We start from the raw sequence: 11,596 nt of genomic DNA on the forward strand, positions 1-11,596 counted from the left end.
AAACATTCCCACAAAAGCTTGGGAATGCAGCTTTAGTGACAGCCTGCGGACAAATGTTAGATTGGGGAAGGCTAGGTTGGATTGTTGTTACTGTAGCAGCATAAACATTCCCCATACATATACGGGATCGCTTCTGAAGTGACAGTCCTTGGCCGGATATAAATCCAGGTCGTTCCTGTTACGTAGAACCGATTGTCATGGCAGCGACAGGTTAGGTTAGCCAGGTTGCTTGTCTAAGACAAGACACTCGGTTGCCCTAAGGCCTATTGTGATACCTCAAGAATGATAGAAGCATTATTCTTTCCATCATGGTGATACCTGCATTTGATTTCTCTCCCCTAACTAAGTTGCTGTCGATCGTAAAATAGTTTTAAACCATTTGCGCAAAAATTGTTAATGCAAAAATAATAGACTTCCTTCTCCCTAAAATATTTCTCTCGTAACGGGCATCTCTCTTAAGCGGGTTCCATCCATAAGCGGACACTTTACAGTACCGCAAAAATTCTTAGGGGTTTTGAAAATTTTTCTTTTTTGAGCTGGCAACCCTCCCATAATAGGACGCCAACACTTTTTTCCCTCCAAAATTTCAATACTAAAGTGGCAACTCTCCCTGATCAACTTTTCTGAAGATAAACTAGAAAATGAGGTGACGACCATTGAACTTCTTATAAAGTGGCTTATTTAGTAACGAGAAACTAAACGCTTATTTTTTACTAGCTTTAACCCGCGGCCCCGCTCGCGTAGGAGTACTTTTGAGGGATTTAGGATATGTATATAAAAGAATTACAAACAATAATTTCATAGAAAATATTTTTTTATTAATAACCATAATATTACAATACCCGCATCCGTTGCTATGCCTCGTTGAATAAAATCAAAACAACCAATCATAAAAATATGAAGCAAAACTATTTTTATTAATTTTCTCTCTCAAACCGTTTTTGAACTTTGCATTTGGGTCATAGTTGAACAGCTTATGCGGATTATGTAGTCTAGAGTGTGCTATAAATAGTGGGAAATAGGAAAAACTTAGATTTTTTAGATTAAATTTAAGCAATAATTCGATTATTAGTGACGAATGAGGGTGGTAGCGCGGCCTGGGGGCTGTGGGAAGGGAGTTCCATTATAAAAACATGCCTATAACCTTCATTGGGTGAAAATATGAATGTATAAAAATGTTTATGTCATTTGGTGTTGTCGTTTCGTAGTGATGCGCGGACAACGTACAGGCACTCACCTTTATAGTATAGATATCAGGTATTCAGTGACCACATTGTGTTTGTTTTGTCAAATTTTTATACATATAACTGTTCTGGTTTTGGAAATAAAACAGATTAATCATTAAAGATCAGTCACAAATAATTTTAACTTTTTTTTTATAATTTACTCATAAGCGGAGGAGATCCATTAGCGGACAAATTTTTCAGTCCCTTAGATGTTCGCTTGAGAGAGTGTATATCTAATATTTTAAGATTTATGGGGGGTTGGACAAGTCTAAGCACTCAGTTAGGAGACCATTGTACTACACCCGGATAGATTTCAGTATAAAGAATAGAGAGAGAGGAAAGATAAAATGTGGGTGGTAAGACGGAAAAATTAGTTTAAGGTCACTCTTCCACAAATCTCTTCATATGATGATCACAGGCGTTGTGCCCTGTGATTACACACACCAGAGCTCTCAGGTCCTTTCTGCGGAGTTTTAGGAGAAATGTTGCTATTTTCCTGTTTGATTATTTCACAAAACACTTGTTTACTCTGCACGAGTTCAACCCAGACCTACGCCATCTATGGACAGACCTCATAAAGTCGTCAATCCATAGTTGAATAGATGCAGAATTGACGCCTTGAAAGGGTTCAGGGCCTAATGGCATACTTGCAGAGCCTTCATTAGCCAGTTTATCATAACAATGCCCAGGCACCCAAATAAAACTAACTTTGTTGTGTTTTGCAACACTGTTCAGTTTTGTCTTACATTCATCGACTAACTTCGAAGAGCAGCATGAGTTAGAAAGGGATTTCACTGCAGCTTGACTGTCACTACAAATTCCAATACTGTTGTCCGCCTTTTTTTCTCAATTAGCCAGTACGTCACATTCAAGATGGCATAGACTTCTGTAAGGAATGCTGTGGCTATCTGTCCTGTGGCTATCTGTCCTGTGGCATAGCAGTACTTAGTGTCTTCGTCTAAGTACCATCCAGATCCGCTACCATCACTGGTTTCGGATCAGTCGGTGTAGAAGGTGTGCTGATATCCCCTTAATAGGTTCTCTGGACTTAACCATTGATCTCTATCTGGGATCAAACCATCATACTTCCTACCGAACCTAACGAAAGGCACCCGATTGTCCACTGGCATCGAGAACAGTGTGCACCGCTCCGACAACTGGTGGTATATCTGACCACTGTTACTGGCCCAGGCTTTCTTCATTTCCCCAGAATCCGTTCATTGCTTTCGAATTTGGAGATCTAGAGGTTGCAAGTTCAGAATGGCATTGAGGGCATAACCAGATGTCGTACTCATAGCACCTGTAATACCCAAGCACACACTTCTCTGTAGTCTGTTTAGGGATTTAACCATCGCAGCCTTTCCACCATACTACAGAGGCGTATGTAATAAGGGTTCTAATCAGGGTGATGTACAACCAGTGTACTATAGCCGGTCTTATAAGCCATGTCTTCCCAAAGGTTTTCTTACACTGGCAGAAGGCTTTTAATGTTCGAGGATCTAATCCAGGATTACTCCTAAGTATTTAACCTCAGAAAACAGTTGCAGTGGTACCTCTTTCAATGTGGGAGGTAACAGGCCTTCCATATTTCGTTTCCTAGTGAAAAGCACTAAGGTACTTTTTATAGGATTCACCGAAAGACCATGTAATTCGCACCAATGCTCAATCTTATTTAGAGCTAGCTGCATTTTATTGCATATAGCTTCAAGTGATGGTCCTGAGATTAATACGCACACATCGTCCGCGTTGGCTTGATTGTGTCCAATTTCCTGCAGATCATTAAGAAGAGGCCACAACAAAGCACCAAAGTAGGGGAGAGAGTACACTGCCTTGTGGGCAACCCTTCTTAACCTCATCCTTGAGACCTTCATCCATGGTAAACAGTCTTTTGAATAGCATAGAGTGAATCCATCTGACAATAATTTCTTCTACTCCATAACTTCTGCCCCCAAACAAACCAAAAGTGTACTCTCTTGCTTCCAGCCCTCTTTCGAGAGATAGAGTACACTGTAAACGAATTCCGGTCATTCCAATATCCTAGAATCCACCGCCACGAGAACAATAGAATTGTTGGTACAACTTTTACTTAACGTAGACTGGAATTAAATGAAAGGCACGGCGTAACTATTTCTACACCCAAGGCGTATTCAATATTACAACACTAAGAAAAAATATGTAAATAAAAAGTTGGTTAATACAAAACCTTGTTAAATTTATGTATCCCCCTTGTGGTCGCTTTGAAGTTATCAACATTTTGTAACCTCCGTGGCATCGACTGTACAATTTTTTTTTTGGATACCCGTCAGGTATTTTCTTCTGATAATTTAACCTCAAAGTGCCAAAAATCCTGACGTGCTGGAGCATTTTCAAGGTCATATTCGTTTCCAGTACAAAAAAACCTTCAAGAAACACACACAGCTGTTTTAGAAACTGTACCTCGCAGGACTGTGTAATCCTATCGCTGTTTTTTGGGATTCTATGCTGAGTAGTTTTTTTTTTTTGCTTTCTTATTTTTTAGCCGAAATGGTCGCAAATATGCTCAATTGAGTTAATGTCTAGGGATCATGGGCATGGTGTTTTACATTAGCGTCTTCGCTTATGCTGATGTGCATTGTCTTGCTGAAGGAACATCACACATTTATGGTCATTTTCACGACTACCACTCTCATTTTAAACTTGTGGAGCTTGCGATAAAAAGCCATCTGCCTCCAAGCATAAAATTGTAGATCTCCCAAAACGCAAGCCCCAACTTAGTAGAGAAGCTCGCCCAAAGGCCCACCAAAGGATGTACGCGCCAAGTGTACAAGAAAAGTGTTTTCTTTTCAAACTCAAATATCAAAATAAATAAGCTTAATAAAGCGTCATACGTTTACTTTTCCGTTCGTAAAATCATAAGCACTAACATACCTAAAATATGGTTATTCCTCTAGAGTTAAAGTGAGTTTTTCATTCCTGAAAAACGCCCAAATGCTCTACCCCATAGTCGAGGCCCCACTATATTTCACGGTAGTTCGTAAAATTTGTTCATACTCCATATTTTCTTATATTTTCTATAAACTAAATTCATCAGTGAAAAAAATAAAAATCATTATTTTATGCATTTTTGTGCAAAATTTTGGTGTTTAATTCCATTTATTTATTGTGCTGTAATTTTTTTAATAATCTGATTTGCCCAAATGACAGGATTTTTGATTTAGTTGTAGTAGAATTAATAAAACTTGGGGTTGCTTCGTTTTTGCTGAGGTAAATTCCGGTCGTCCCGGTAACGTAAAACTGACTGTAAAGAGAACGTTTTCTTTTAGTTGGTGTAGCAGCATACAAATGCCATCACTGTCGCTGTCGATATCATGACGGGTAGGACCAAAGATATAAAAGAGCCGGCACTACGTTCCGAGATGGATCAGGTTTTCCCCGAATAAGGGTTGGCACCCCAGTAAATTAACTCTATTTAGTGCGATGAATTTGCACAACTCCAATTCGGCCATTTTAGCTTTAAGATTTTCTTTAAACGGATCCACTAGCTGAGGTTGCGAAGACAGTTTTTCGCCTGATATTTTAAGAAGACGAATACCGTACCTCTTCTTGAATCCTTGGAGCCATCCACACTAGCGAAGAAGTTTGCTACATTTTCTTTAAATAATGCATGCAGTGTTTTTGCCTTTTCTTTCAACATTAGAGCACTCGCACGTCGCATTCGGATAAACCAACGATAAAGAGCTCCCTCCATTTTGGACAACTCTGAAGAACGCAGTGTTTTTCTATTTCCAGGTCCACAATACGTGTTGTTTACGCATTTTAAAAGTACTTGCTTTTTCGCTTTAATATTACAAATTGTTGATTTAGCAATATTATATTTCTTTGCTAAATTGGTCACAGATGAGCCTTTTTTTAAAAAGCCGAGAATTTTAACCTTTTTTTAATGTCAAGCACACGGTTTTTTTAGAACTCATTTCCACCAGAAAACATAAGACGAAACACTCTTTGCAAAACCAAAACCGCGACTGAAATATTTTACTCCTTAGATACATGCAATTACGAATAAAATGCCTATTTTATAATTAGTAGATTCCCCAATTTCAGAATTACTTGAGATCATTTTGAGGAAAAGTTGCGAGTTTTTTCTTGTAAGAATTTGCAATTGAAGAGAGCAAAATTACATTTCATTTTGAGGAGAAGTTGCAAGTTTTTACTTGCAAGAACTTGCAATTGAAAAAATAGCTAATCGTAAAGTAAAAATAAACACGAATTCAAATTTGGTTATTAACTAATTTGGCAATATATTATATATACATACATGCATAGATGGAAGCAAAGTAAATATTAAAAAAGCTGTGATTGCCACAACAATGCAATTGCTAAAGGAATGTTCATCTGACAGCGACGATGAAATGAAACAAATTATTGTATACAAAATAAAATCGGGTGATGCTAAGCTCGTTATTTTTGTATTTTATTTACTTTATTACATACAGTGCACTCGCGATAACTCGAACTAATTAAAACAGGCGCTGTTCGATTTATCGAATTTGTTCGACTTATCAATTGAGTGTGCTATGTTAAAAAAACAGTCATCGATATCGATTTTTCGATCGATTGTTGAAAATGGAAGCCAGTAGAAAATTTCTGTAGTATAGTTTCGTTATACGAATTACATTTTGGTCCATTGGCTGGATCAATGGTGTCACATTCGGCGGCATAAACATAGTTAAAATTAAACCATCCTCGGACTTTAATTCGATTTCGTTGGGATGTGATGGGGCATTATCAATTAGAAGAAGAGCCTTCTCAGGTAGTCCCCATCTTTCAAATTTTTTCTTACCTAAATATTAAAGTCATTTAACTTGGTTAAAAAAATTGTTTTAATGAATCTGGATTTTACCTGCGGCACGAACGAATTATGAAACCAGTCTTTGAAAATCGCCGAAGTCATCCAGGCTGACTTGGAATTTTTGTACTCCACCGGACAGTTAAAATTTTTGAAAACACGAGGATTTCTTGCTTTGTCAATAACGAGAAGTTTAAGCTTATGGTTGCCGGTAGCGTTAGTGCAAGCCATAAATTGCCTTATCTTTCTTTTTTATAAGACTTATGGTGGACTTGGCTACCCCATATTCCTTCGCTAGAGAAGTAACACTACGTCCACGTTTAATTTTGTTAAGGACTTCAGCCCTCTCTTTTAATGTTAAACACTTCAACCTTTTACGATCCATTACTCACGTGCACTGATATACTACAAATGACAAATTTAAAGCAATTTGGTCAATGCAAGATGTTGTTCCCAGAAAACTAACGGGATATTAACGCCGAAATATTCATATGGACAATACACTAGTATACATATAATTTATATACATATACTATTACATATGTATCTATGTACAAAATGTACATGTTTGAAAAGAATGTGTGTACAAATAAATTTGTTTTTTTGTTCGAGTTATAGCGCTTTTTTATTGTTCGAGTTACAAAGAAGTCAATAGGGGAAAAAATGTGTTCGAGTTAGCACGTCGTTCGACTTAGCGGCTATTCGAGTTACCGCGAGTGCACTGTATTATTATTCTATTTTTTTAATTTGATACAACTGAAAATTTGTTTAATTTTTGTCATCTTTCGCGCCAAAAATTTAAGGGGTTACATACCTCCAGCAGTGCCAAAAATGCGCTAAAGAAAAACTGTTTTTAGAAAGGATAACAATTTATATGAATATAAATAATTTTATACATTGTTTATTAGTACTTAAACTTTATAAAAAAAAATTATTTTAATTTTTCTGTACGAAAATTAGTATATAAAAAATCACGTGACCCAAAGTACAATGAAAAAAAGTTGCTCCACGGTCTTCACCATTTCTCCTTGAAATGTTGATGGATCTGTAAAAAGTAAAAAACTTCTTGTAAAATAAAGTTGTAGTATGTCGAGCCAGATTTTTGAATTTCGAAAAATTTTGCAATTTACGGCATTTTAAAAAAAGTATGCGTTTTACGTCATAAATGTCATACTTTAATTAAATTTTTTAATAAAAATATCAAATCTATAGAGAAAACACTTTCGAATATTTAAAGAAAAACCGCATCAAAAAATATTAAAAGCTCTATGAGTTATCATGCAGACCGTTTTGAAGTTAATGGGCTGTAGAAGCTGTAATATTGAGAAATATCGAAAAAAATCGATTATTTGAAAATTCTGGACGTACTATATGTAACCCCTTAATCAGCTGTGCGTAAAACTTGCAAATTGTTACTGGTTTTGTGTTCATGTACTTTTTTATATATATTTCTTTCTCTTTAAGAGGGATTTCTCGGAAATTAAGTTACTTTCAAGTTACTGAATAATTTTTACATGAACAAACGCTTTCAGAGCCGCTGAAATATAACAATTGGAGAAGCTATCATTGCTATCTGGTTACCCTAAACAGTATGCGCCTGGAATTTCGAGGAAAAAGTGAAACTATCTTAATCGTTTACATTTATTTATAGTTATATTTAACATTGATTAGTCTTATTTGGACCACCCTCTTGAAGCCAATAATAATTTTGCAATTCAATAAAAGTCTAGTCTAGTCAAGTTCAACAGAAATGCATCATACATCTATATTTTACGTTTATTTCACCACAAAGCCGAACGAACCACAGAGAACCGAACGAAAATTCACAAACACTGAGAGAAATCTTTCCAAAAACTCTACTGTCTTTGTCACCGCTCATGGCTAACCAACTAAATTATCTATGTATAGTACACACATACATATATATACATATTGCATATGTGTTTAGGATAAACACAAAAAGCGGAGTGGCGGAAGAAGAACCACAAAAGTCACAGCTGTTGTGAAGAGTGGCAATGTTTCGGGAAATGAAAATGAAGACGCTACGATAGTGATAAGCGTACGTATATACCATATATACATACATACATACGAAAAAATACTGCGTGATTATCGTGCAATGAATGGACCACCAAACTTTAGCACGCGAGAACTACAAACCTGGGCTCCCATAGCTTATTTGGCAAACTGAGTCAAGGCCTTCATTTAACTGCTAACTGCGACGCATAATAACAGACAGACATACATATTTAATGTTATGGTACACATATTTTGAATAGTGGCGGCATGTCATCTCATTTAGTTACAGACGTGTTTGGATGCAGTGATCTAATTATTGCAAGGTTTGTTCACAGCATCCAGGTCCAATAACAAGGTTGACATTTTCTGTGGAATAAATTTTTAGATAAATAGAAATATATGTACATATGTATGTTTATTGAAAGAATTCACTAATAGTTAAAACAAGGGCCGAAAAATCGCGAGCCTAACACATAGACGTCACTAGTTTTGTTGCATTCAACTCTTTTTTAATTAGTACTGACCTTAAAAAAACAGTTATTAAATTTTCATGATATTCAATTTATTAGTTCGTGAGTTATTTTGGTAAGAGTGACGCTACTTTTGCTATTTTCAAAACAGTGGACCAAAAAGAATTTCGTGTTTTAATTCTTCACTGCTTCTTGATGGGAAAAAATACCGTTCAAGCGAAGAAATGGCTTGAAAAGTGTTACGGGGACTTCGTTCCATCAGAAACAAAAAAAAAAAACGATGGTTTGCTGACTTCAAACGTGGTCGAAGAGACCAATGATGCACAACGCAGTGGACGCTCAATGAGACGGTAACACCCCGCAATCCACAATCCACAAAATCGTTTTGAATGATCAAAAAGTGAAGTTGCGTGAGATAGTTGACATCATAGAGATATTAAAAGAGCGCGTTTGCTTTATATTGCAAGAGCATTTGACTATGAGAAAGTTCTGTACAAGGTGGGTGCTGCGTTTGCTCACTTTTAAGACAACTACATGAATTGAACTTCGAATTGCTCCCACATCCACCGTATTCGCCAGATTTGACTCCCAGCGGCTACTGGCTGTTCGCAGATCTAAAAACCTCGGCAAGAGGTTATTGCTGAAACTGAGGCCTATTTTGAGGCAAAAGATAAATCGTTATACAAAAGAGGTATTGAAATATTAGAGTGGCGCTGGAATGATTGAGTTGTTATTGATGGGAATTACGTTGATGAATAAAGCTAATTTGGAACAAAAAAAAACCTGTGTTCTTTGTTAAGCCCGGTACTTTTCAGATGTTTATTTTATTTCTTTTAGATGTTTATTTCTGGCGTCCAGATATTTAATTTTGGATCGTCATTTCACTTAGCGCTCGTAATGTTAGTATGCCAGCATTATCAGTGATGTTGGCCTCAGCCCACGCGGAAGCTTTATCGAAACTTTCCATAGTTTCGGTATCTTTTAGACGATTTCTGATCTGTATTTCACCTTGATTGTCTTCATTAAATTTTGCATTTTTCTAATAACGGTCGCCCCCCAACAGGCAATGGCAAACCTCTGAGTGTATTTCTGCTATGAAAAAGCTCCACATAAAAACCATTTCCCGTTCGAAGTCGACTTAAAACCCTTCATTTGTGGAACAACATCAATGTTGGGCAATGTTGGCTTTCAGCTTAATTTGAGTCCATGTAAGAGATTCATCGATTTCTGAGTTTCTCAGTAAGCCTATGCCGCTTAGATTCTTTAGGTCGTCCCTGTGACGTCATCCTTGTGCACTCCAGTCAATGGCTATTCTATTTATGCCGTCGCTGGTTTTCGTAGTGTATGGCCAATTCACTTCCATTTCCATTGTCACATTTCATTGTCTATTGGTTGTTGTCTGCTTCGATCAAGGAGTTGTTCGTTTGAGATCCAAGCCAGACAGGAGGAATGGTTCTAAGGCAACGGTACACAAATATTTACAACTTTCGAGTCGCAGGTATGGACACCAACCACGTTTCCCAACGATACAGAAGAATGGATTTAACATTCGAATAAAAAATTTGAAGTTTGGTGTACATCGTCAGCGGTTTGAAAAACCAAATCCTTTTGGGGCATGCAAAGGCTGATTTGAATTATTTGGTTCTGGTTACAATATCATCTAAAAACTATAATAATAATAATAATATCGTGCGCATGAATCGACGGACGGGCAAACATGGCTAAATCGACTTCTCTCATCATTCTGTGCAGCAAAATATGGTGGTTGGGAAATTCCTTTGCTGAACTATGGCGTCGGAAGATATCAAAACAGAAGCTGACAAATTAAGTTTTCGTTTTAGTGATCAAAGTTGCTTCGAAAAATTAGAAATATCGTTAAAAGTATAAATTCGAGCTAAATATTAATGTTCAAGCATACGAGATAAAACGTTTGGAGTGAACTTTTCCTGAAGCATTTTAACCAATTATTGACTTTCATAGTGGGAATTTTTCACAATTTATTTGAAAAATACGTAAAAAGTCTGTTGAAAAATGAGAAGGCTCTACAAATTTAATACTTGGTAAATTTTGCTATGGATATTTCCTCACAAAAACTTTATGCGTCTATTAAAAATACCTAAACAATTAAAAAAGAAATATCAACATAGAATTGGAAAATGCCGTGCGATTTGGCGGAAAACACCTTTCTTTATAAATTCAATAGGGTTGGATAAAGTTGTAAAATCAAGCAATAAAAAATACATAGATATACATATTTACTTAAAGAGCGTACTCGAAGTCTAACCAATTAAAAAGTCCATACATTTAATTTGGAAAATTACTTTTATTCAATTCAAAGTAAAAAATGTGTGAAAATACAAAATTAAGAATCAATCGATTGGAGTGCGACCATCTGCGGTTACAGCAGCCCAAACCATTACCTGTGGCGGGTGCTGCCTCCTGATGGCTAATCGATGACTCAAATTCTCATATGGACGGCCGGTCAAATAATCCACATAGTTTTTGGAGTTTACGAATTGCTCCATTTGAAAAATTTTCTCATCAGAAAACACAATGTTCAGAAATTGACCGCTTTCGGTCAAGCGAAGCAACTCCTTCGCTCTCTCACGTCTGACTTATTGCTGCTTTGATGTGAGATCATGCGCCTTTTGGATCTTGTAAGGCTTGACTTTGAGATTATTTTTCAGTACGCGGCGGATGCTACGGTCAGATATTTGCAGCTCTTTCTCCATTTGATTGGCACTTCTTCACTTTTTGAACCATTTCACGTGACGTTGCAGTCTTTTAATGACCACCTCCATGACGTTTCGCGATGCTACCAGTATCATTGTAACGAGTAAAGGTGCGTCAAAAAAAACGATTTAATTTAAGGGGCTCGAGCTCAGGAACAATCGCTGGTTGTGATTTTCCAGCCAAATATAATGCAATTACACTATTACGGTTGAAATCCATTACTGATCTTCTTTTTTCGCGTTTACTCTCGGCAAAATGCTTCCGCGCACTTGTAAACAATAGTTTGGACTGTCATTTAGCCATTAGCTAACAGATAGCTGATA

This window comes from Anastrepha ludens, chromosome 5 (assembly GCF_028408465.1).
Source record: "Anastrepha ludens isolate Willacy chromosome 5, idAnaLude1.1, whole genome shotgun sequence".
Lineage (NCBI taxonomy): Eukaryota > Metazoa > Arthropoda > Insecta > Diptera > Tephritidae > Anastrepha > Anastrepha ludens.